This window comes from Cyanistes caeruleus, chromosome 7 (genome assembly GCF_971803275.1).
Source record: "Cyanistes caeruleus chromosome 7, bCyaCae1.hap1.1, whole genome shotgun sequence".
Classification (NCBI taxonomy): domain Eukaryota; kingdom Metazoa; phylum Chordata; class Aves; order Passeriformes; family Paridae; genus Cyanistes; species Cyanistes caeruleus.
The window spans coordinates 19,355,404-19,377,156 of NC_141707.1; the positions used below are offsets into that span (position 1 = coordinate 19,355,404).

General features: G+C 37.9%; 1 protein-coding gene across 3 annotated transcripts in view; it reads left to right on the top strand.

Annotated features, from left to right (window-relative positions):
- The window catches only part of LOC111931789 (uncharacterized), a 203,459-nt gene that overhangs the window by 68,878 nt on the left and 112,828 nt on the right, over window positions 1–21,753 (top strand). Inside the window, exon 3 of one of the 3 annotated variants that reach the window (XR_015289342.1) lies at window positions 19,352–19,460. The exons of the other annotated variants lie outside the window; for them this stretch is intronic. The gene's annotated coding sequence lies outside the window, so the exon portion shown is untranslated. The remainder of the gene's footprint in view (window positions 1–19,351; window positions 19,461–21,753) is intronic. 3 annotated transcript variants of the gene reach the window in all.

Here is a 21,753-nt window from a genome sequence, read left to right on the forward strand (position 1 = left end):
GACTTTTAAAGGTGATATTGTTCTTTTATATATCTGTGTTTTTAAAAGAGAATAATCCCTGTAAGGCACTTTAGCATCAATCACCCCTGGAGTGAAGGTTGTTACAAGCAGATGTCTCATCAGGTAAACAAACCACAAAGCATGGCATGTCTTCATAGGGAGACTATAATAAAAGCTAAGGCAATTAAATGGAGAACACTGGGAAAAAGGTGTAAGAACATGGAAATGGGGGGAGTGTTCTCTGTAGACCAGTAGCACTGTCACTAAGAAAAAAAAAATAATATTTCATTATATTTTATTTTAAAGATGAGATTTAATATTATTTGGATGTAACATAAATCCAGGCACAGCAATGGTTAGATTCAAGAAACCCCAATATGACAGTCTTCATAACAAAAAATAGAGAGAGTATGGGTACTCATTAGTTTATAAAGAATTGATATTTTTTTGTCTGTTTTCTAGGTTTTGTCAGTTTGAGGCTGATTTCTGAGCAGACTAAAGTATTTTTTCATGTTTGTGGAGCAGCCTGTTCTCTTCTGGTATTATATTCCAGGAAAGATTCACTGGGTACATTCCTTAAACATGACTGTGCATAAAGCGTGTGGAGATCAAGGAAGGATAAATTGCTTTAGACTAATAAGTTAGATCTACATCTTTACTATTGTTAGGCATAAATCTTCCTGCATGTAGGGCTAAACAAATTCTTGTGATGGAACAAATGGTTCTGGAGAGATAGTTATGAATGTGAAGCCAGGGAATATGGATTTACGTTCTGTTAATTTCAGTAGGAAATGCATACCACTGTTTTCCATGTATAAAAATATCTGAAATATATCCTGTTTGGTGAATTGCAGTTACATACAGCAGACATCACACTGGTGTTTTCTGCCTCTATACATTTTCATATTGAGATCCTTTCTGGTTCTCTGGTTTTCTCAGGAGTTACAGGTTAAGTTCCATGATTCCATTATATTTAGGCTCTTAAATGATGTTTATCCTTGTAGTTCTGGGCTTAGCAGGTCATGAAGGAATGGGACTAATATCTGTCACATGTTGGTCATTCTCTCATCCTCTTCCCAGAGAAGAAGCAATGGAATGCCTTGGTTTGCTAGAGATTTTAGTATTTATTTTAATATCCACAAGTTGCTATGGGTTTATTTTAGGGGCAGCAAAATCTTACACTGGGAATGGAATGACATGAGCTTTGCAGCAGTCTTTATTCTTTGTGGGAGTTTGCATCATGCATTGGATGAGCTGAGAAAGATCTGTGCTCTATTTGCAATCTTTTTTCTTGAGACTCTGCTCTTTTAATAATAGTTAACAGCCTTTCACCTAGAGCTTGAGTTTCTCTGATGTTTTCTAGGTCCAGACTGTTGAGGAAATGAGTAAATAGAAAAATACAATGTGTGGTCATGCTGGAGGTGACCTTGGGATTGCAGATAGCCATATACATGTACAAACACCAAAAGGCTCACACATGGCATGTGGTGCTTCATTCCTGGCCAGCCCCATGCCTAACATTCATACAGAAGTGGCAATTTTAATGGCCAGAAGAGGAAAGAATTTTATATGAAAATACACAAAACACTTTGGTTTTTCATCATAAGTACAGGTCCTGTCTGGTGTAGTGTGAAGTTTTGCAGCATGACAGGAAGTAACATTGAAAAGTGTGTTATTGTACTCATTGTGGTAATTATGTCTATAAAATTGCAATCCAACCTTGTAAACTATTGTAGGATTACTCATAAGTAGCAATAAGTTGTCATAACAAGTGTTTGGTGAGTTGGTATTTGCAGATCAGGTCCATAATTAGAGGAAGATCCAGAAAGTGTTCTCACATTGAGGCAGCTTGGGAAAAATTTTAAGTCAGAAGGAAAGAATTTGTGGCACTTGCATGATTTTGAGGTCAGGTCTGTAAAGTCTACAGCAAGAGAATACTGCTTTTCTTTATTTTAAATATGTATTTTTAGGAAACTTAAATTTTATAAAATATTCCTTATGGGTATCATAAACAAATGAGTGGAATGTGCTGTCCTTGTGCTAATTAAAGATTCTGCAATCTATAGTGTCTCCATCATCTGCATAAGAACATTCATGTACCACTTGTTTGAGAATGGCAGAATCCGTGTCATAAAAAATCACAGTTGGAAACCTTGAACTCTTTCCATCCAAAATGATTCTTGCTGTGTTAGATAACCATTTAATAACTGCCAAAACAGAGAAATAAAACCAGAAATATGTCAAGAACAGAATATATATGTATCTACCTCAATGTATATATCTGTAATGTTACAATATAATGCAAATAGGTTTTTAAACAAAAAACATTTATTGAGGAATGGAAATGGAATAGTAGTAGTACAGTTTATCCACTACATAAATTAAAACCTTCTAATATTTACAAAAGTGGTATTTCCTAAGGAATTTCAAAATACAAAGAATACCTGGACTAAGAATGAAAAGGACATATTCATACTTTTCATACTAATATGAATAAAGGCCCCTGATTCTGCAAGCACTTGCAATAGTAAGGGACTGTGGACATACCAGCAGCTCACTGGTTCTTTCTATGGCTGATCTTGTTCTAAAGTTTCCCTGGATGCCCAAACCTCTGATCCCAGAAACACCTATTAACTGTATTTAGCTATTAGGACTAGCTTTAATGGGGATACTTACACGAGTAAGACAAGTGTTTAGGTAACTTTTAAGGAATCCTTGCCTAGGTATTAGTGGATAATATGAGCTATTAACTAATTAATGTGCACTTGTGAATGGTGAAATGCTCCCACAGATGCTTAAGACAGTTTTGTAAATTTGCTAACACTAATCATGCAGTAATGCTGCTTGTGTACTTAGTTGTCTTCAGGTTTGGGCTGTGGTCTTCAATGTACTGGTAATTTAATAAAATTTCATTTTAGTCTTGTGACAGTTTAATGTTTAAACCAATCAATATTTTTAAAGTAGTCTTAAAAGTGTCTATTTCATTGTGCTCTCTGGGAGAAAGCACAATGGAAGGAAAACATCTCTAGAAGCAGCTGAGTAAGATCTTTCATAAATATTCAAGTGTGCAGTTTTCAGCTGCTGGTTTGATTGCTAAAGGGCTAAGGTGAAATCTGTGAAATGTTCATTGGTGAAAAGATTACAGACCGAGTTGTCTTATAGATCCTTTATTCCATACTACAGACTCACCCAGGGACAATGACTGTGTGTCTTATTTTGCTGGTCTGATTTCTACTTCTCTGAAATAGAAAGACTGGGACAAATCCAGAAATATTCCTTAACTGGACCTGAGTACAAGAGGTACATGAAGACAGAATTAAAGATCACAACCTTTGAGGCAGGTTGACTCACTGAGGAGATTTATACCCCTGCTGGTTTTCCAGGCGCAGTACTTACATAATGTTATGCCTACTTACTTCTTTCTTGACCAATCCTGTTCTGTCTTGTATTCATACCAGAAGGTTTATGAGCTTGTAAAAATCCAACGAGGTATCATGCATCTATTTCTTCTTTCTGGTCCCAAATTCCTATTTGACTTCTTTCCTGACAATCCTTTAATTAACCCCTGGGATCTATGGAAGCTCTACTGCCAATTTCAACAGGATTATAGCCCTCTATTCTCCTCCTCTCCCTGCCTGGTAGAGTGGCATTGATGGGCTGCATATTAGTTTTCTACGGTGACATTTCCAACTTCCCCCATAATATTAGGGATGTGAAAGAGGATCTTAAAAATCAAGCCTGAAGCTGTTTTGATCTTCAGAAAATGAGTACACTTACAAGAAGGATACTGTTTCTTCCCACCAGCCTTTTCAATTATTTGTTTCTCCATAAGAATTCCTTGGTCCACGGGGAAAAGTATTTTAGAATTCCCAGAGATACTCTTTTCTTCTGTGTCTGAAGGATATGATATACACGTGGAAGGTGAGAGCATGCAGCATTGAAGGGAAATCACTCTAATGCAAAAAGACTCTGTCATGACTGGGATTAACATGGGATTAGCATAAATGCTTAATTACTTGAATTTAAATATTACTGTGGTGGGTAGACCCTCGTTAGACACCAGATGCCCACCAGAGCTGCTCTATCAGTCCCCTCCTCAGCTGGTCGAGGCAGAGAAATGATAGTGAAAGGCTTGTGGGTTGAGATAAGAGCAGGAAGAGACCACTCAGCAATTACCACCATGGTCAAAACAGACAGAACTCGGGGAAATTAGTTTAATTATTAGCAATCAAATCAGAGTAGGATAATAGGAAATAACCCTAAAACTTAAAAACGCTTCCCCCCACCTCTCCCTTCTACCTGGGCTTGACTTTATCTCTGTTTTTCTGTTCTTCCTCCCCTGCAGAGGTGCAGGGGGATGGGGAATGAGTGTTGTGGTCAATTTATTCCACATCTCTGCCACTTCTTTCCCTGCTCCAGTGTGGGGTCCTTCCCACAGGAGACAGTGCTTTCCAGAACGCAGTTCTTGAACTGCTCAAGCACAGGTTCCTTCTGAGGCCGTTCTCTGGCTCACAGCTGTGTTGGGGCATCCTCCTTCCCTGGCATGGAGCCCTCCATGAGCTGCATGTGGGTCTCTGCTTCCCCATGGGCCACCATAGGCTGGACCGCAGGCCACAGGGAAATCTCTGCTCTGGCATATGGAACACCTCCCACCCTTCCTGCGCTGACCTTGGTGTCTGCAGAGCTGTTCCTCTCATATATTCTCAGTCTCTCTCTGCTTCTGTTGTTCCTCTGCAGGTTTTTTTAATCCCCTTTGGTAGTCCCAGGGGCACTACCACCATTGCTGATGGGCTTGGCCTTGGCCAGCGACAGGTCTGCCTTGGAGCTGGCTGGTGTTGGCTCTGTCAGTTCTGGAGGAAGCTTCTATTATCTTCTCACAGAATCTGTAGCCTACTCATTACCTAAACTGTCACGCAAACCCAATGCAATTATGTTTTGAATGTGCTGCAGTATAACAGCACTGCAGTGTACCAATTCTGCAATAAATTCATATAAGAAAGTATAAGACAAAAGTTTAACAGAGATACAAACCTGGAATGGCATATTGTCACCAAAATGTTGGCCTGCATGAAGATCTCAATCCTGCTCTGTTTTTGGAGATATTTTGGAACATTTTGTCACATGACGTAGAATTATCTGTAGCTAGGCTCTTAACAGGGTAAAGAAGGAATTTCTTTGGGAATTATGTATATAAAAATAACAAGTACAATATTATGTGATAGACCACATTACATTATGCCATATATTTCTAAATGTCCTAACATGTTATAGGCTTTGCCATTGTTATGAATTTCTTTCATAGCTAAAAACAAGACTGAAGTTAATGAGGATATTTAGTGCAGACAGAAATGACAAAGTTTGTTTTGATTTACACTATCATAAATGCAAAATGACCCCCTATCGTTAAAGGAGCTGTGCTAGATTTACAGTAGTATACACAAGATAAGAAACTGGCCCAGAGTAGGCACTTTAACAATACAAAGCATCCATTTATGGGGTGAAAATGTACAGCAATAAGAGATATGAGGACTCTGGGGGGGATTCTGTCTGTCAGGACTGCCAGTTGCCTGGGTCAGCCTGCTGTCTAGGCTGGCTTTCACAGTACCTGCTTCTGTAAAGAAATTTCAGATCGTGAGCACAAGTGACACCTATCAGAAGTTTGCCAGTGATAGGAAGAAATAAAAATTATGGTGGCCCAAGCTGTTCTCTATACTGCTTAAACCACTGGCTTCCATGTTGTGCATAATCTGTGTGATCTATAAACAAATCCACCCCTTTTTGGTGTACTGATGACAGTACAAGTTTTGCTTGGAAGTAGTTTAAAATAAATCTAATGACAATCTTCCTTGGTATTCTTTTTTGATGGAGACTACGCTCTTTCAGTCTGTATTGAGACTTTTTCAGAGACAATTTAAAACTAGAAAAAGGGCTAGCACAGTGATGGTACAAAGAGTACAAAGAGTTGTACTGGTTCTAGCCTATGCCTGTGATCTTGAAGTGTCACGCACATGGAAAAATTTTAAGCTTCTGGAAAAGCAAAAATAGTTTTTCATGGAGATCAGAGACAGATTCTTATTCTAATATATTGAAAAATATCCATTTAATCCTTACTGCTATGGATTTAATTTTAAATTATTGTCTTTCTAAAGAGATAAATGAATGTGCTGGTAAGAACAGTAATATAGTAGTCTGGCTGGCACTCCACTGCTGTTCCGGTAGGTACAACCATCCGGATCAGACACTTCCAGGATTGATAACAAACTTCAATCGTTCAATAAGACTGGAAATACCAGTCCATCTTTAGTGAAGGGCACTATTAATAGCCAGGTAAAAGCATTTGTGTATTAGAAGATTCCAGTTATGGTCACATTGTGTCGGGAAGATGTCAGTGTTCTATCTCGTCTTGCTACTAATGATTGCTAACACAGTACTTACAGGATAATAGATGAAGAGAGATGGATTACAAAGTTATAAATCAATCAAAGTTTTTGTGATACATTTATATGGTTTTGCAGCTTGTTAAATCATCAAAACCCTCAGATTGATTTTTACTTTAACAATCAATCCTCTCTATGTTTTTTAACATGCAGTCAAGAGTTAAATTTTTCTAACTATAAATATTGAGAAAAGTGTTATGACAGTAGCAGGAAGATTTATTACATTCTGATGGCAGAGCTGAGAGGATGTATATACTATACCACTGAAGTGTCAAGATGCAAAGGTCGATTAGTCAGAAAGATTTTGTTTTACACGGAGGAAACTCATCTATATGTTCATCAGCTGATATGCAGCAGGAATTCATCTGCACAATTCCTTACACTTGCAGATGGTCTGATATCAGCCTGCACATAGGATAACATTCACGTTTCCATTGAAAACACTTAAAACATTATCTGTGATGAAGCTATGGCAGTACACAGGTAACTGTCACATCTAGGGCTGTACAGCTACTCAATATTCATCATGGCTTCTGATAAGTGCTAAATGACCCTAAAAGATCCAAGCTTTCTGTTTGCACATTTACCCAAATGGTGACATTTCAAAACAAGTATTTTAAGGGAAAGATAGCAATTAAGTGTCTGGGTATAATCAGCTACTAGCTTTTAGCTTAACAGGCAATTTTCTATTTGAATACCATCCAATATGTATATAAACATTTGGGAGTTAAACTCTAGACAAAGTTTTGCAGTTGAGTCATTTGTAGATTGGGAACAAGATTAGATCTGCCAGACATATTTTGTGCAATTAATATAGCTTCAAAAAAGAACAAAGGTTTATTAGGTATTTATCAGTTTACTGTGAAAACTGGTCTGTGCAGTATTTAGAAAGCATAGCACTATACACAAGAAGTTATGCCAGTCCACTGAACTTTGGTTCAGGAAGAAGATCCTGAGAAGTTGGAGGCTGCAGATCACTAGTGGGGAGGTTCTCTGATAGCTCATCAAGCATCCCTAGTAGCTCTGGAAGGTGTTTCCATCACTGGCACCATCTCAGCCACACAGACCTGAAGACAATCCCTTTAGGGGAATGCCCTGACTGCAGCTGTGTGCAGATGGTGAGTGCAGCAGCCATCTGAACTGAGATCCTCAGCATCCCAGCTAAACCTCTTTGGCTCTAGCTAATCTGGGTTACTGCTCAAGTAGATCCCACAAGTAGCATATATATGCTCAGTTTGTAAATCTAAACTGACTATTATCTGCAGTTGTCTGCACGTGTATTGTATCTTCAACTATTTTTATTAAGAAAATACTTGCATTATGTGACCAAAACACTTATTAGAAGGATTAAAAATAGGCTAATGAAAGATATCAAACTATATATGTGTAAAGGGAGAGATTAATTTGGTAGATTTATTTCCAGTGGAGCTCTCCGGGGATCTTGACTTGTTTTGATACCAGTATTTTTGTCCAAAAAACCCTAGACGATGATGAAAAGCATTAGTACCTAAAGTCTGTAGGCGAGACAAAAAAAAAGTTAAGAATGTAAGTAGTAATTCTGTCTTAGGAAAATATAGCACCCTATGAATATTATTTCAATATGAGCTGTCAATGATATAGCTAAAAGTGGCAAAGGCTTCCTTGGCTGTATAAGTACCTGGAAAAGTAAAGTTCAAACAATACTGACAAGATCACTTACAAGATTGTATTGTTTTCTGGGGACCACACTTCAATAATTAGGTATGGAAGTAAGAGAGTTCAAATGCAAGCCATGAAAATTATACAGGTGCTGGAAAACAAGCCTTATTCTTCCAAGAAAAAAGCAAGGAGTTCTACTTACACAGCTTCTTAGAGATAAGGTCAAGAATCACACAGATACCCTTACATAGAAAAAAAAGTGATAATTGGGCTTTTCTCTCCTGCTGACAAAGCATAACAAGATTGAATGGCTGGAAGCTGTGAGAGTAATTAGATACAGGAACTGCTTGCCAGGTGAGCTGGAGGACTCCTCATTGCTTAGATTTTTAAGGAAGGGAGATTAGAGATTCTTAAAAAAATTATTGAAGCTAATCCAGCTTCAATAAGAAATTTTAATAGCTGTGTGTTCATGGGAACAGGAATGTGGGGGTGGCAGTGAAAATTTTGGGAAGGATTGCTGAAGATTTGCAGTTTTCTTTCCTTTGAGTTCATTCTTTCTTTTAGGGCTGTAGCAAGAGCTGAAATGCTTGCATTGCTCTCTCTGAAATGCTTGTGCATTGCTTAGTGACACAGCCAGTTCTGCACTAAGACAATGGTTATAAAGAGTTCTCAAGCTTCAGAGCTTTCGCCAGTCAAGAATAAATTTCCCCAGACATCCAATTAAGTATATAGATCCAAGGATTTTGTTTGTTTTCCGCTTCCTCTGAAGGCGTAGAGGCTGACCATAATGAGACCTGGGACGCCAGGTAATGTGAGCTGGTGTTCTGTTATACAGAGAATCCTCTTGGATGCGGCTGACTTGTCTTGCTCACGTCCTTGTGCTAGACTGACTGATGTCTGCCAGGGAATACAGCCCACATGGGGAGTGCCCTCACTACGGGGGCCTGGAGTTCATTTGCTGAGACCACTTGGGCGTATCTCACCGCATCAATTTCCCTCTGCTGAAGTTTTGCCTCTTGGATTCTCATTTGTGCTCCTCTACCTTCTGCCTCAGGAAGTACTTTAATACCACCATGGGGTCAAATATTTTGGCTGAATGTGCTATCTGAAAGAAACTTAATGGCTTCAGATTAACAAATGACCAGCTGTAAGCATCTAATAATTCTCTGTCTTCAAACTATAAAATTTGGAAATAGAAAATTTAATTACTTTTATTTAGGGTTCTTTGCTTAACAGAATTAGAGTTGTAGTTCCATTTTCTCCTTAGGTCTTCATTGAAGACACTCCTACAAATCTAGGGATTATTATTGTCCTTCAAAATAACTCTGAAAAGTCCTGCATCCTTCTCCTGGAAACTGTCAGCACTGTTTTGACTTGGTGAAAAGTGTCAAAAGGACAGATGTCAATGGTTGTGCTAGTTAGGATGAACTGGAGATTGGGCTTGAGCAAACTGGGAAGATTGGGTGTTGGTACACACACACTAGGGCAACATGGTACTGTGCCAAGGAAGAATTCCTTTGGTCATTGTATGCCAGCAGTATAAGTACAAAGGGGTCCAGAGTAGCTTCATCACATTCTCTGGTTTTTATTTAAATTTAATTTACTGGGATGTGGGGCTTGCAGCATGAAGAGTGAATGAAGATTGTACTGCTTAATCAGAGCTTCATGGCAGCACTGATTCCTAACATATATATGTGATATATGCTAGTATGCTCCATTTGCTTTATTACTTTGTAGAGAGGTTTGCAGTTTAACCAGTATTAATGAGGAACTGTGATGCATCCACTTTCTTTAACAAATGCAACAAATTATGTAGCCACATTCAGCTTCACACAGAAAACCAAAGGTGCTTTAGAGCAGGCAAAGGGTAATTCTGGTGTTTGCTGAACCACTCAGCCTGCCAGGGCATAGGTCCAGCAACATTCAAACACAGGCGATATTTGAAGTTCCTGTGCCCTTTTGCCTGATTTTAACTTTGCAGCATGAACAAGGCTGCATGACAACTCATGGTAACCCCCAGTGACAGATTTTTTTAAACCAGTGCTTTTTTATTTTATCACAAAGATGAAGGAAAAGGGTGAGTTGTGTGCAATTAGAAATGTAAAAACAGCTACAGAAACACTGAGAAATTTGGGCATGTTTGCTATTTACAGTCAGCTATGAATTTGCCAGCTGTTATAGACGGGACCTCTGTGTCTCTATATCATAGTGGTCTGATTTAATACTAAATCCACAGGTTGGGGACAAACAGTTCATTCTGCCCAACCTTCTGAAACTCATCCTCAGATGTTTTTGGTGAATATTTACTGGACTATATTCTGTTTGCATGATAGTTTGTAGGTTGAATATAGTCTTATCTTTCTCACTGTATGTGTGTGAACAGCACTGTGCAGAGCAGTGCTATCTGTTAGTCTTTCAGTTTTGCTATTTGCAAAGTGTTACACTTTTTCTCAACTAAGGTGTACTAACCATTTATTACAAACATACATATGATTGCATTTAATGGCTACATGACAAGAATTAAGAAATCGTGCAATTTTAAAAAATATACACAAAGTCACATATAGTTAAAATCTTTGAATACATTATGAGTAGCTAACAAATTACTGAAAATGCAAAACAGTTTCGCAAAGGGTTTGCAAGGAAGATTTGTCATGTTTCTTATAAAGTAATGTGACCAAAGGTAGTACTAAAATACTTGGCAAGAAAAATCTCCCATTTAGTTTTAGCCCCAAAACCTCAGGTCCAGATTTAGCTGTACTGAGGAAACTCCTAGAAATTAATGTGAAATGAAACTACTCATTGGATGGTCTTGCTTGCTTGCTGAGCCATTAAATGAACTTCTTAAATGCATTTCTGGTTTTGATTTTTGTTTTGGTAGGAGTGTTAAAACCAAAGACATTAAAAGAATAATGGGCTTCTTAGGATAAAGCATTTTATCACTGACATTTTTCTGAGATTAGAGAAGGCTTTTCAAACAAAAAAATAAAGTCTAGAAACAGAAAATAAATATTGTTTGAATTATTATCATTGTTCTCTGTATCACTGCAGTAAACTTCAGCTATAATGCAGATGTTTCATTCTGTATACATACTTCATAATAAAACAGTAGGACTTCTGGTCAGCAAACAAGACAGGCTTTCCTGAAATGCTTCTGCTTTTCCACTGCATACTTCTGTTTATTGATAAAATATTTTGCTACTTCCTGACTGTGTAATGAAGTTGATTTTTTCTTTAATTTTATATACTGAGGAAAAGAAAGCATCACATAAAAAGGGATCAACTAAAATTAGAGCAAACCATCATTCAGTTGAATGACGTTTTGGGTTAACTCAAAATTCTGGTTTTCCCACAAATTATTTCCACATTAATACCCACAAAGGTTTTCTTTTGCTTTTACCTGGGCTTTCTTTTCTCATGTTGTGTTTTTAGCTCCAGACTCCCAATAGCGACTATACTGTTTCCTGCTTCTTGTACTTTTGTTGAGGTCATAAGTTTCAGCCGGATCTCTCCATATTTTGCCCCAGGCATTTGTTCCACTTTCTTTTGACAGAAGAATAGAGACCACATTTGTGGTATTCCTAAATTAATTATACTTTTCCAGGCTTAAAATACTGTGACAGATCAACAAAACAGTAGCAGAAAACTAATTCCTTCAAAAAATATGAAAAAAGGAAGTTGTGTAAGATGGTGTAATTAATCTTGCAATAAAAATAATTGTTTACAGTTAAAATTAATGTAACATGCATTCCTCAGCAGATAATAAATTATGGGTTTTCTCATTAGCATTTGAATTGATTTCCTCTAATTTCTGAGGAACACATGAGCATGTGACTAGATTAAGTTTAATTGGACTACAGCTGGCACTGATTGTGTGTGGATAGGGTGGGGGTTTTGACTGATTTGGCATCTACCTGCATTGTGTTTCATTGTCCATTTCCTCCTGTTCAGCCGTTCCTGCACGGGTTAGAAAGCAATGTGAGAAATGTTAGAAAATTAAAAGGGGAAAGAATCTTCTGTGAACACAGAAAAAATGTGGGTGAAGTATTTATAGAAGGTCTGTAGTGTCAGCCAGCACGGCTGAGAGCGAGGCAAGCATCGTGTCTCAGAGCCAGAGTGCTCCGCAGTGGAGCAGGCACATGATGCAGGCATTGTCAGAGGGGTGTTTGTGTCAGGCACTGCTGAGTAGCCTCTGCTGCTTCCCCACCAGCTGAATGTCACTGCTGTCACAGGAGAAAGTTGATCCAGTTCTGTATTTTGTTCCAGAGCTCAGTTTAATGTTTGGGCAGAGAGGAGCTGGGGCAGGAGTACACATTCTCCCTTCCTAACTCCATTGCACAGGCAGTAAGCTGTGCCAGACAATGAGATTTTAAATTTTGCTGCTAGCATTGCTGCAGTTCCTCTATCAGCCTAGTGAGCCCTGATTTCTTCATCCAACAGTGGCCTCTAATATCTGCCCAGGGAAGGGCGTGAGATTAGGTCAAACACACAGTAATAACCCTCTCCCTGATCCTCTTGTTTTCACTGATGTACAGCTCTAGGATTTTATGAAGCAAAGGTGGTATCTTTAGGTTTAATAGCCCTCGATGGATTTTTCACACATGAAGACATCTAATAGATTTTAAAATTCATGTTGAATCTCCAGTTTTCCTGGCATCTTGTGTCTTATTTTGCTAGTTAAACTGTGCATTCTTAGAACTGTTTTAATTTGATACTGTCTAATTCTTGTATTCCAAAAGAATACCTTTCACCTACTTTGTGCAAGTTCTGATTTTTATGCCTTGGTTCATGTCTTCTCAGAGACAGGGCTTTAAGCCAAAGAATCCTGCTCTGTTTGATAATTTCTGTGAAGTCACTCCACGTCCCAGTTGTCTTTCTTGTTTTTTTCCTTCTATTTTTAAATTCTGCTACAAAATCTTTGAGCTAGAGAAGCCAAAACTGTTTCTGAGTACTCAAGATTCTGGAGTTCTCATTCTGGATTCATACAGTGGCAATGATTTCTGCTTTTTCCTCTGTTCCTTTCTATAGAGTGGAGATTCATAGGGAGTACCCTGATATTCATTGTGACTGAGGGTGGAAGAAACAACTAAGTAGAGAAAAATACAGAGTGGTACCTGTTGAAAAGATCATCATGCAATCAGTGGGTAGTTTAGAAAGTATTCTTCTACAAAGACATTTCACATACTGAAAAAAAGTTTAAAGAATCTGTAAATGGCAAAATAAATTCAGTGGAGGAAGTATTGAACTTGGGGCATATGGTGAGGTTATTAATGAGTAAGAAAGGCCACAAGGTATAATGGAAAGGCAGATGCTAATAGTGAGCAATTTAATAAGAAATGCAGATAGAGCACCAGACTCACACTGTAATTCATTTTAGGTCAACATTTGAGGAAACATATGAAGAATGAATTTGGATCATGCTATATAATCTTGGTTTTGATTCTCTGAATCATCTTTTGTCTTCCAGGTGCTTTCCATCACAGCTAGAGATGAGAAACAATATTTACTGTTGATTCATGCTGAACCTGAAACAAGTAACATGTGGGGGGAAGTACAGAGAGAGTTTTACAAGTCAAATTTGAATAAAAATATTTTGACGAATGGATTCCTCATATAGTTTTCCAGAACTGATTTTTAAATGTGCTCTGAGAAGGCAAACAAAAATATATTAAGAATGAGTGGTGGACTAAGAGACTTCATATTCATGGAATTATTTTTAGACATTTCTTCCTAAGTAAGGAAATATATCCATAGATAGATCAAACCTAATTAGAATGGGGAGAAAACAGAAAAAGACAGGGTAACCTTATCCAAAAATATAAAGAAAATTAACAAAAAAAGAGTGAAGGATATCTAGGTTTTGCTTGCATTTGGATTGAAGAGTTGCCTACTGCATAAGTTTTCCCCATTTAATCAGCTCTTTCTCTTACATATACATTGTAGAGCATAATTAGAAATGTAGACCTTGCAACTTATGAAATATTTGGTTCCATCTAGTTGATATTTTTGGCAGAAATGAGAACATACACAGAATTGTCTGTTCTGCCTACTTCATCCCTTTTTTCTGGAAGGTTGATTTTACCTTTTGAAATACGATCTTAAAAATGCCCAGGACATTTCCCGATACATGTATAAAATAATTTTTAAAAATTATAATTTTTTTCCTTTATTGGGATAAATATACTTTGCAGTATTTATTCCCCCGTGTGAGAGTTTGGCCAGTAATTATACACTTGATTTTGCATCATGGCTTCTTAAACCTCTGTGAACACTGAGGAATGTAGTTTTGTATTTCATCTGAGAAATTACAACTCAGGCAGTGCACTGTATGTTAGCACCATACTGAGACACTGGCTTACCACCAATTTGAAATAAAGAACACCCCCTTTTCAGGGGCTGACACCATCTCTTCCAGATGGGCTTTTCATGGATTTTTTTTCTGCCAAATACTGTTCAGACATTTTCGAGGTATTAGAAGTCTGTGATGTTTAGGGAGGTTAGAACCCTAGGTATCCTGGCTACAGACCAATTTCAGGCTGTTTCTTGGGACCAGAGCTGTTAAAATAATATGCTGTAATCAGGAAAGAAGAATTTCAATATCAAACTGTATTTTTTAATTAGAGCTAGATCTAGATATAATCCTCTATTTAATTATATGCAGTAGGGTATTTATGATTATGTCATAGATCTGGTACATACAGTATTCAGATTTTACAGACAGAAAAACTCCAGCTTGCATGTAGTGTTTTGAAAGTATTTTTTTAATACTATGGATGTGGGGTTTGTTGTGTATGCCAAGGAAGACGGGATTACCAGGCTGGTGATCAGCTGGCATAGGGATACCTTCTACAGAAGCAAGTTAGGATTCAGGACAGGGAGGTTAGCAGCAGTGGTGCTTTTTCAGTCATTTCCAAGAAGCCAGCTGCTGGTGCTGTGCCTGAGGTAAAAATAATATGGTTGTAGTTGAGAAAAAAGGAGCAAGAGCAATTAATTGCAAATCTGATCATACCCATTCTGCATTGTCCTTTTCTTTTTTTTTGTACTTTTGTTCCTTCTGCAACTGTGATCAAAAAAACAAAACAAATCCTTATTGTAAAGTAGTCCATCTTATATTTCAGCATTAATTTGGAGAAATGTTATGAACTTCCCAGCTTCTCAATGTTGCTTTAAAAAGCGTTGCAGGTTTCTAGGGAGCCTTCTTCAATCAAGGTCTCTTGTACTCTCCAAGCCTCACAAAATTTTTCCTCTGTTCTCAGTTTATATGCCTATGTCCTTTGGAATTTGAAGATGTTAGGTGGTCTCGACTCTTGCCTCAGTGACATGCTCTGATCAAAGTGCACAGTACAATTTGATTGCAGCAAAACGTGCTGTATACCATCTCTAATAGGCTGGGCTGTCAGTACAGGATTTCAGCCTGCTGAGAACTTTCAATCTTCTGTGCTTAGTGTGCATTAAATCTCTCATCATCTACAAAATGCCTTCCCTCCCCTACTTACTTTGGGCTGTAGGAGAGCTATAGTCCATAACCTTTGTTTTCAGTTTTATCATAAATTGAAATACACGCACACTTAAATTTTCCTAATAAATAAAGTGCTATGTTGTTCTAAAGCTGCCTTTTCACCTCATTACAGCTCAGCGGAGTGGAGAGTGATGTCATGGTTGACCCAGCACCAGCATGCCCATAAATGATACAGTATGTTCCCCCCTTTACTTCCTGGCTAAAGCACTGGGAAGGAGCTTAACATGAAATTCATGCCGTGATGACAGATTTAAAAGTTGCTACAGACTGTAACAGACAGCAACTGCATTTTGCAGACATACATGACACATACCACTCTCTTGTATTCCTAAGTGATGACATTTTCAGTTTAAAGACTTATGCTTCTATTGCGCGTTATGGCTGTCTGTCTACAAAATCGGGTGGGAGGAGGGAAGGAAAGGACAGGACAGAGAAAACACTGAACTGGATATAAAGCTCTGCTTGAAGAATATGTTGAATATTAATCAGTGGCTGGAGGGGCAGCACACACCAGTGTTTGAGCAGGCTGCACTGCTGCTCTGTGCCTTTTGGGGGATTTCAGCTGTTTGGAGGCAGACAAAGCAGTCGTGCTTCATCTGGGGAAATTGGCCCCTTGCACTTTTAACAAGAAGACTCTGAAAACCCAAACGGTGCTAAATTGTAAATTTGCAAGCAGGAAACTAACACGCCAAACATGAGACACCCTTCCTTGGCTGGGCTTCCCAAGCAATTAAATAAATAGCCATCATGTTGTGTCTCCAGGGCAATAAAACATGCCGCTGCGGATTATTTACAGGAATGGGCCAGGGAGGGTGTTGCCTGACAGAGAGCTGTGACGTTCTGCATTTGCACCTATGTCTGCTAGAGAAGCTTCCCCTGAAAGTAAAGCCTGATTGTAAATATAAACCCTGGTTTATAACCTTGGCATCTCCCTTCACCCTCCACTAGCTGTCCTTTCCTGCAGCTACTCAGTATCACAGCATACATGGCGGGTAAATAGTCACTCAAACTGATATAAAGCAAAGTTATGCAAATAGGTAAGAATGGATTACTAGCATTGCACTAGATCAGAAAACAAAATGACATTGGCATCTTATCAGAAGACATTTCATACTGTTACTGCAGTTATTGCCAAATAGGCAACCTCCTCCACTGTAAAACATATCCATTAATTTCCTTCAGGATTCTTAGATGCCTGACCAGGATTTCAGAAGAGCTGAAGAAATAGAATACCCTTGAGAATACTTCCACATGCTTCTTGGAGACGTATGTGTGCAGAAACTGGATTTTATGATATTTTTAGATGCTGGGCACTCTTAAGTGAAAGTTGAAGGAAATCAGTCCTGTTCAGAATTATGTCTCTAGCATTGCAGGAGTGCCCAGTCACAAGAGACATGATCAATAAAGCTTATAGTTTATGCACCTCAATATTGAATGTCCGCATTTTGATTTAAGGAGTTTCCTGTAACATAACCCATGGGGGCTAAATTTTCCTGCTCTGCATGAGTGAAATGTTGCCATTTGTTCAATATTCAGGTTATTTATCATTTAAAGTCCTACCCGTATTACTGAAGCCAAATCTCACAGAAAGAGGCAATTCTTAAAAGGAGTAAAAAGCTTTGCTTCAATAAGGTATCAACTAATGAAGAGTGAAGTTGTTTTAATTAAATTAAAGCCAAACCAAATCTTGAACACTGCTGAATCGCCAAGGTTTTTTTCTCTCAAGCAAACTTTTTGAATTTAGAAGGAATTTTGGAAATTTTGACCATATTAATATCATGAAGTCCTGCAAATTTCATCAAAAGATTGAGCCTATGAGATTTCCAACTTTGGTCCTCACCTAAGGCTGCTTGCAGAAAGATTGCAGAAGCATGTCTGCATATTAAGATCCAGTTCTTCAACAGAAAACATGATGTATGAGTGATATTTCAAGTATATGACTTATTTTGCAATATATCTTACAACCTGGAATTCATGTGTCTGAATAAAACCTGTGAAAACACCTAAATGCCCGACCCTCTGATTGTCAAGACTATTTTTCCAGCCAGTCTTAACGGAAATGTTGTGAACAGTTTTGACACTGATAGTAGGGTGTGGGGTTTTCTTTCTTCTGTTACAGGTGCCAGAGCAGTGGGAGCATCTTTTTCATTTTTCATTCATCCCAGTTTCCCACATGCATATCAATTTGTCTTTGTCACTTGCAGAGTCTCACTTAGCTGAGTAGCTCTCATTTGTCCCCTGACCTCTGACTGCTCTTGGTTATGTTGAGTATAAGGATGAGGGGAAACCGCCATGAAAAAGGTGTCTTTTTATCTCCATCAGTCCCTCAAGGAATTGAGCCTAGTCACAGCAGAAAATATGAGGATGTTTTGTAAGTTTCTAGACCTATTTGCATTCCAGAAAGTGTTTTTAACAAAAACTGGAAAGAATATGAAAAGTTATTATTTAGGAAAAAGTAACTGTATTTTATGGAAGGTCAGATAAAGGCAAACTAATACAGAAGTCATGCAGAACCATGCATTGACAGTGAATGTCAGATTTTTTGTAAATTATAAACTTAAACCAGAAATTATTAGATTGCCATCAGTTTGCTAATTTTCTTCTTTTACAGCAAATGGAAGATGGTTACTAATTTCTCAATATTAAGGTATTTTATAATGAAACATAGTTGATGCTGTAATATGAAAGGAATCAGAGACTGTTTAAAACTAGGGGCTGGTTCTCCAAACCTGAAGAATGGATTAGTAACATGTGAAAAGGGAAATCTCCAGGGATGAAATATTGACCAAGGTAGCAGGTCCTCAACAAATGAAAGCATAGCAAACTGAAATGTTATTAATCACTACTTCTGGTGTTGGGGTTTTTTGTTTGCTTTTTCTTGAACATAATAGTTATTTGCAAAGTGTAATATTTTAAGGATAGTTCCATTTAAAAGTATTGTGGATTTTTTTCCCATTTAGGTATCCGTATTCTGATTATTGTTAAAAAATTAGTTCATGGTACTTTGCTATTTCCAAAGTCTTCCCTGGTGATTTGAAATCAAAAATGTCATGGATATGTTCTTCCAAATCTTCATTTGTGTGAATCATTCCACCAGCTCTTGCTGACAAAACGGCCTGACCTAAGTAAATGTCATTTTACTTTTTACATTTAAAAAGAGATCCCTCTGCAGGTAGTGACAGTTAATTAATAAAACTTAAAACTGGAAGGAAAAAAACTATTCTTAAATATAATTTGTAGCTGTTAAACCTGGAGCACAAGAACTCTGCCTCTGACCAGTTGCATGAGATTTCACGAACCTGTATTTAATTGTATAAAATATTCATAGCAAGTTATAAATGTATCAGGAGTATAAGATTAGCTCTGTGTGCTTAAACTCTTTTTTTCTGGGATGTGGACATTGTCCTGCCTTGCAGAATTGGCCATCTGCACCCAAAAGAACCAACAATCTCCTTGGACTGTATCAACCATGGAAGTGATATCAGCTAGCTCTAGTTGCCACCTGAATCAGCTGGGTGGTCTCCTGGACATGGCAGGTGAAAGATGGTAGAATCAGACAATGACCTGACACTAGGAAGACTTAAACTTCTTTAGGACAGAGAAATCCTTGAGAAAGGATCAAATCCAGTTAGACTATAAATATGGATTTGAGTAGTAAAAGAAAACGTATGTTCCAAATTTAGATGGTTTTCCCTGAATAGAGAGTTGGGAAGAGATCTGTAGTGTGAAAACCTACTTACCTCTGGCATTTTAACAGGTGGGATGTGTAGGATGGCAGCCACAGAGCCAGAACATCCTTGCTGTGACCAGCCCATGGTACTCAGATGGTAACAGGCTGCTAGACCATAATCTCCAGTTTCTACAAGGCTGGTGTGGAAGAAGTTGTCTCATGACTTACATTAGTCAGGCAAGCTTGCTGGTCTGCTGCAACATTATTGGGAAAGGACCTGACACCTGAGCGTCCTCAGGCAGTTTGTGATCAGAAATGCCCCATAAATATGTGGCACAACTTCATTGATACGTATTTGAATGTGTATGTGCTTCTGGATTTACACGTAGAAAAATATATTCTGAATGCATTGTCTTATATTTTAGTCAGATATGCTGCAAGTTAAATTGCAGTGACAGGGAGATTGACCCCAGATACGATTAGCATAGAACTGAAGATGTACACTAAATCATCCTATTTTCTTTATTTAAGAATTGACTGGAAACAAGTCTGGAATGATTTAGACTTGTACCCTTCATTGTGATCAGTATAAAAATAAGTCCAGAATTTGTGTGCATAAAATGCTAGTTGTTCTTCTTAACTTTCTGATAGTAAATGGGTCTACAAACCTTAGTCTTAGAAACACAATTTATCTTCCTGGAGTCAATGGTTACTTGTGTGAGGCAGACCAGAGTACTTGAACTGATATTCAACCGCAGTAAAGGAAAAAGGCCTTTACTCGCCTTTGCCTGTGCTGAAGAAGCAATTTTAATTTCATGTTGGAGCCAGATATATCCAGCTACATCAGTGTAACATCTCTATATAATTGTAAGCCTGATAGAATTCAAAGTGTGTTTTTTCCCTTTGTTGCCCTCCACGATATTTGCATCACACTGAAATGTTGTCTCTGTTACTGAGTTGATACAGATCAGAAAGTATGGCAAATTGGCAGGACAAACGCTGGAATCAGACCTGCTGAACTACTTTAGTCCACAGAGGTACACTGAACTTGTGTATGGGAATATGCCTTGAGATACATGACTGATGGAGACATGTCTAACTTCCATTCTGCTCCCAATCTGTTTGACAAGTGAAGCTGTGGGACAAAATTAATGATCACAAGGTGTACTTTCCTCTGGAACTCTGGCTAATATGTCCTAACTGGTGGGCACAGTACCAGTTGCAGTGAAACATGGCAGCCTATGTTGGGCTTCAGGGACTCATGCTCCAGGCAGCAACTCAGAATTAACTGTTGGCTGTTCTGTGCATGTTCTTACATGCACATGTTCTTTCATGTGTTATTAGCACTGGTTTTGAAGTCTAGGAGGTGACATGAGTTTCACATTGACACCATGGGAAAATTACATCTAGATTTGGGAGTTGAAAAAATACATCATTAACATGAAAGGGAGGAACGCATCAAAGAATAAGTATCAGTGCTAAAAGCACCTCTGGTTATATCAGTGTGTGTATAAAAGTGACAGACATGATTCTCATTCTCTTTAAAAATATGCTTTTACTTTATTCTCCTCAAACTTTTTTTTTTTTTTTTTTTTTTTTTTTTTTTCTCTGTAATGGCTACATAAAAAAACCCCAAAAACCAAAAAATTACATGGGGACAAATCTGGTTCATTGCTGACTTATATTTCTCCATTGGTCTGTCATTTTCAGTTGTCTTGTCTTGGAAAGTGAACTCATTAGGTAAAGACCCATGTGTTTTATAGCACCTGTCACAGTGTGTTCAAGTTCATGGTCATGTTAATGCTAATATATAAGAAATAAATTTAAAATCTCTTAATAGGCAATATTCAAGTGGGTGCTCAAACTGGAATGGTACTCACACCAAAATGATGACAAAAAGGAGGTGCATAGGAGATTAGTCTGACAGCCTCGTTGTCCTTTAGGCAGATCTTGTACACATGATAGCTGTTGGGATTCTTTTAATGCAAAAGATGAGCACATTGTATAACTAGCACAAGTTTGTAATGTGATATTGTAGAAAACCACATTAGCAGAATTTTGGATGGCAGATGCAAAGGCTTTCAAACAGCTGTGGTGATGGGAATTACCAGAAAATGTTAGAATCCAAACAGTAATGATGTCTGGTAATAACTCATTTCACCAATCATATAATTGGAATGGATAGGCAAAGTAAGGATAAAGGATGGCAAGAGATGACCATAAATGACAATGCAAAATATTTTTTTCTGTGGTAGATGATGTTTGCCTAGAAGGTTGGGGGGAAAAAAGGCTTAAAATAGTAATTGTATCTCTTAAAACAGCAGATACCTCTGTCTAATGCATGTCATACAGGGACACTGACCTTTGATGCCTGAATCTCAATTTCAATATCTCTAAAGTTATTGCAAAATGTGGTATGGCTAATTTCTGTTATTTAGAGCTGATCACCCTAATCCTAAAGTATTTACAAGGCTTTTGCCAGCCAGGTT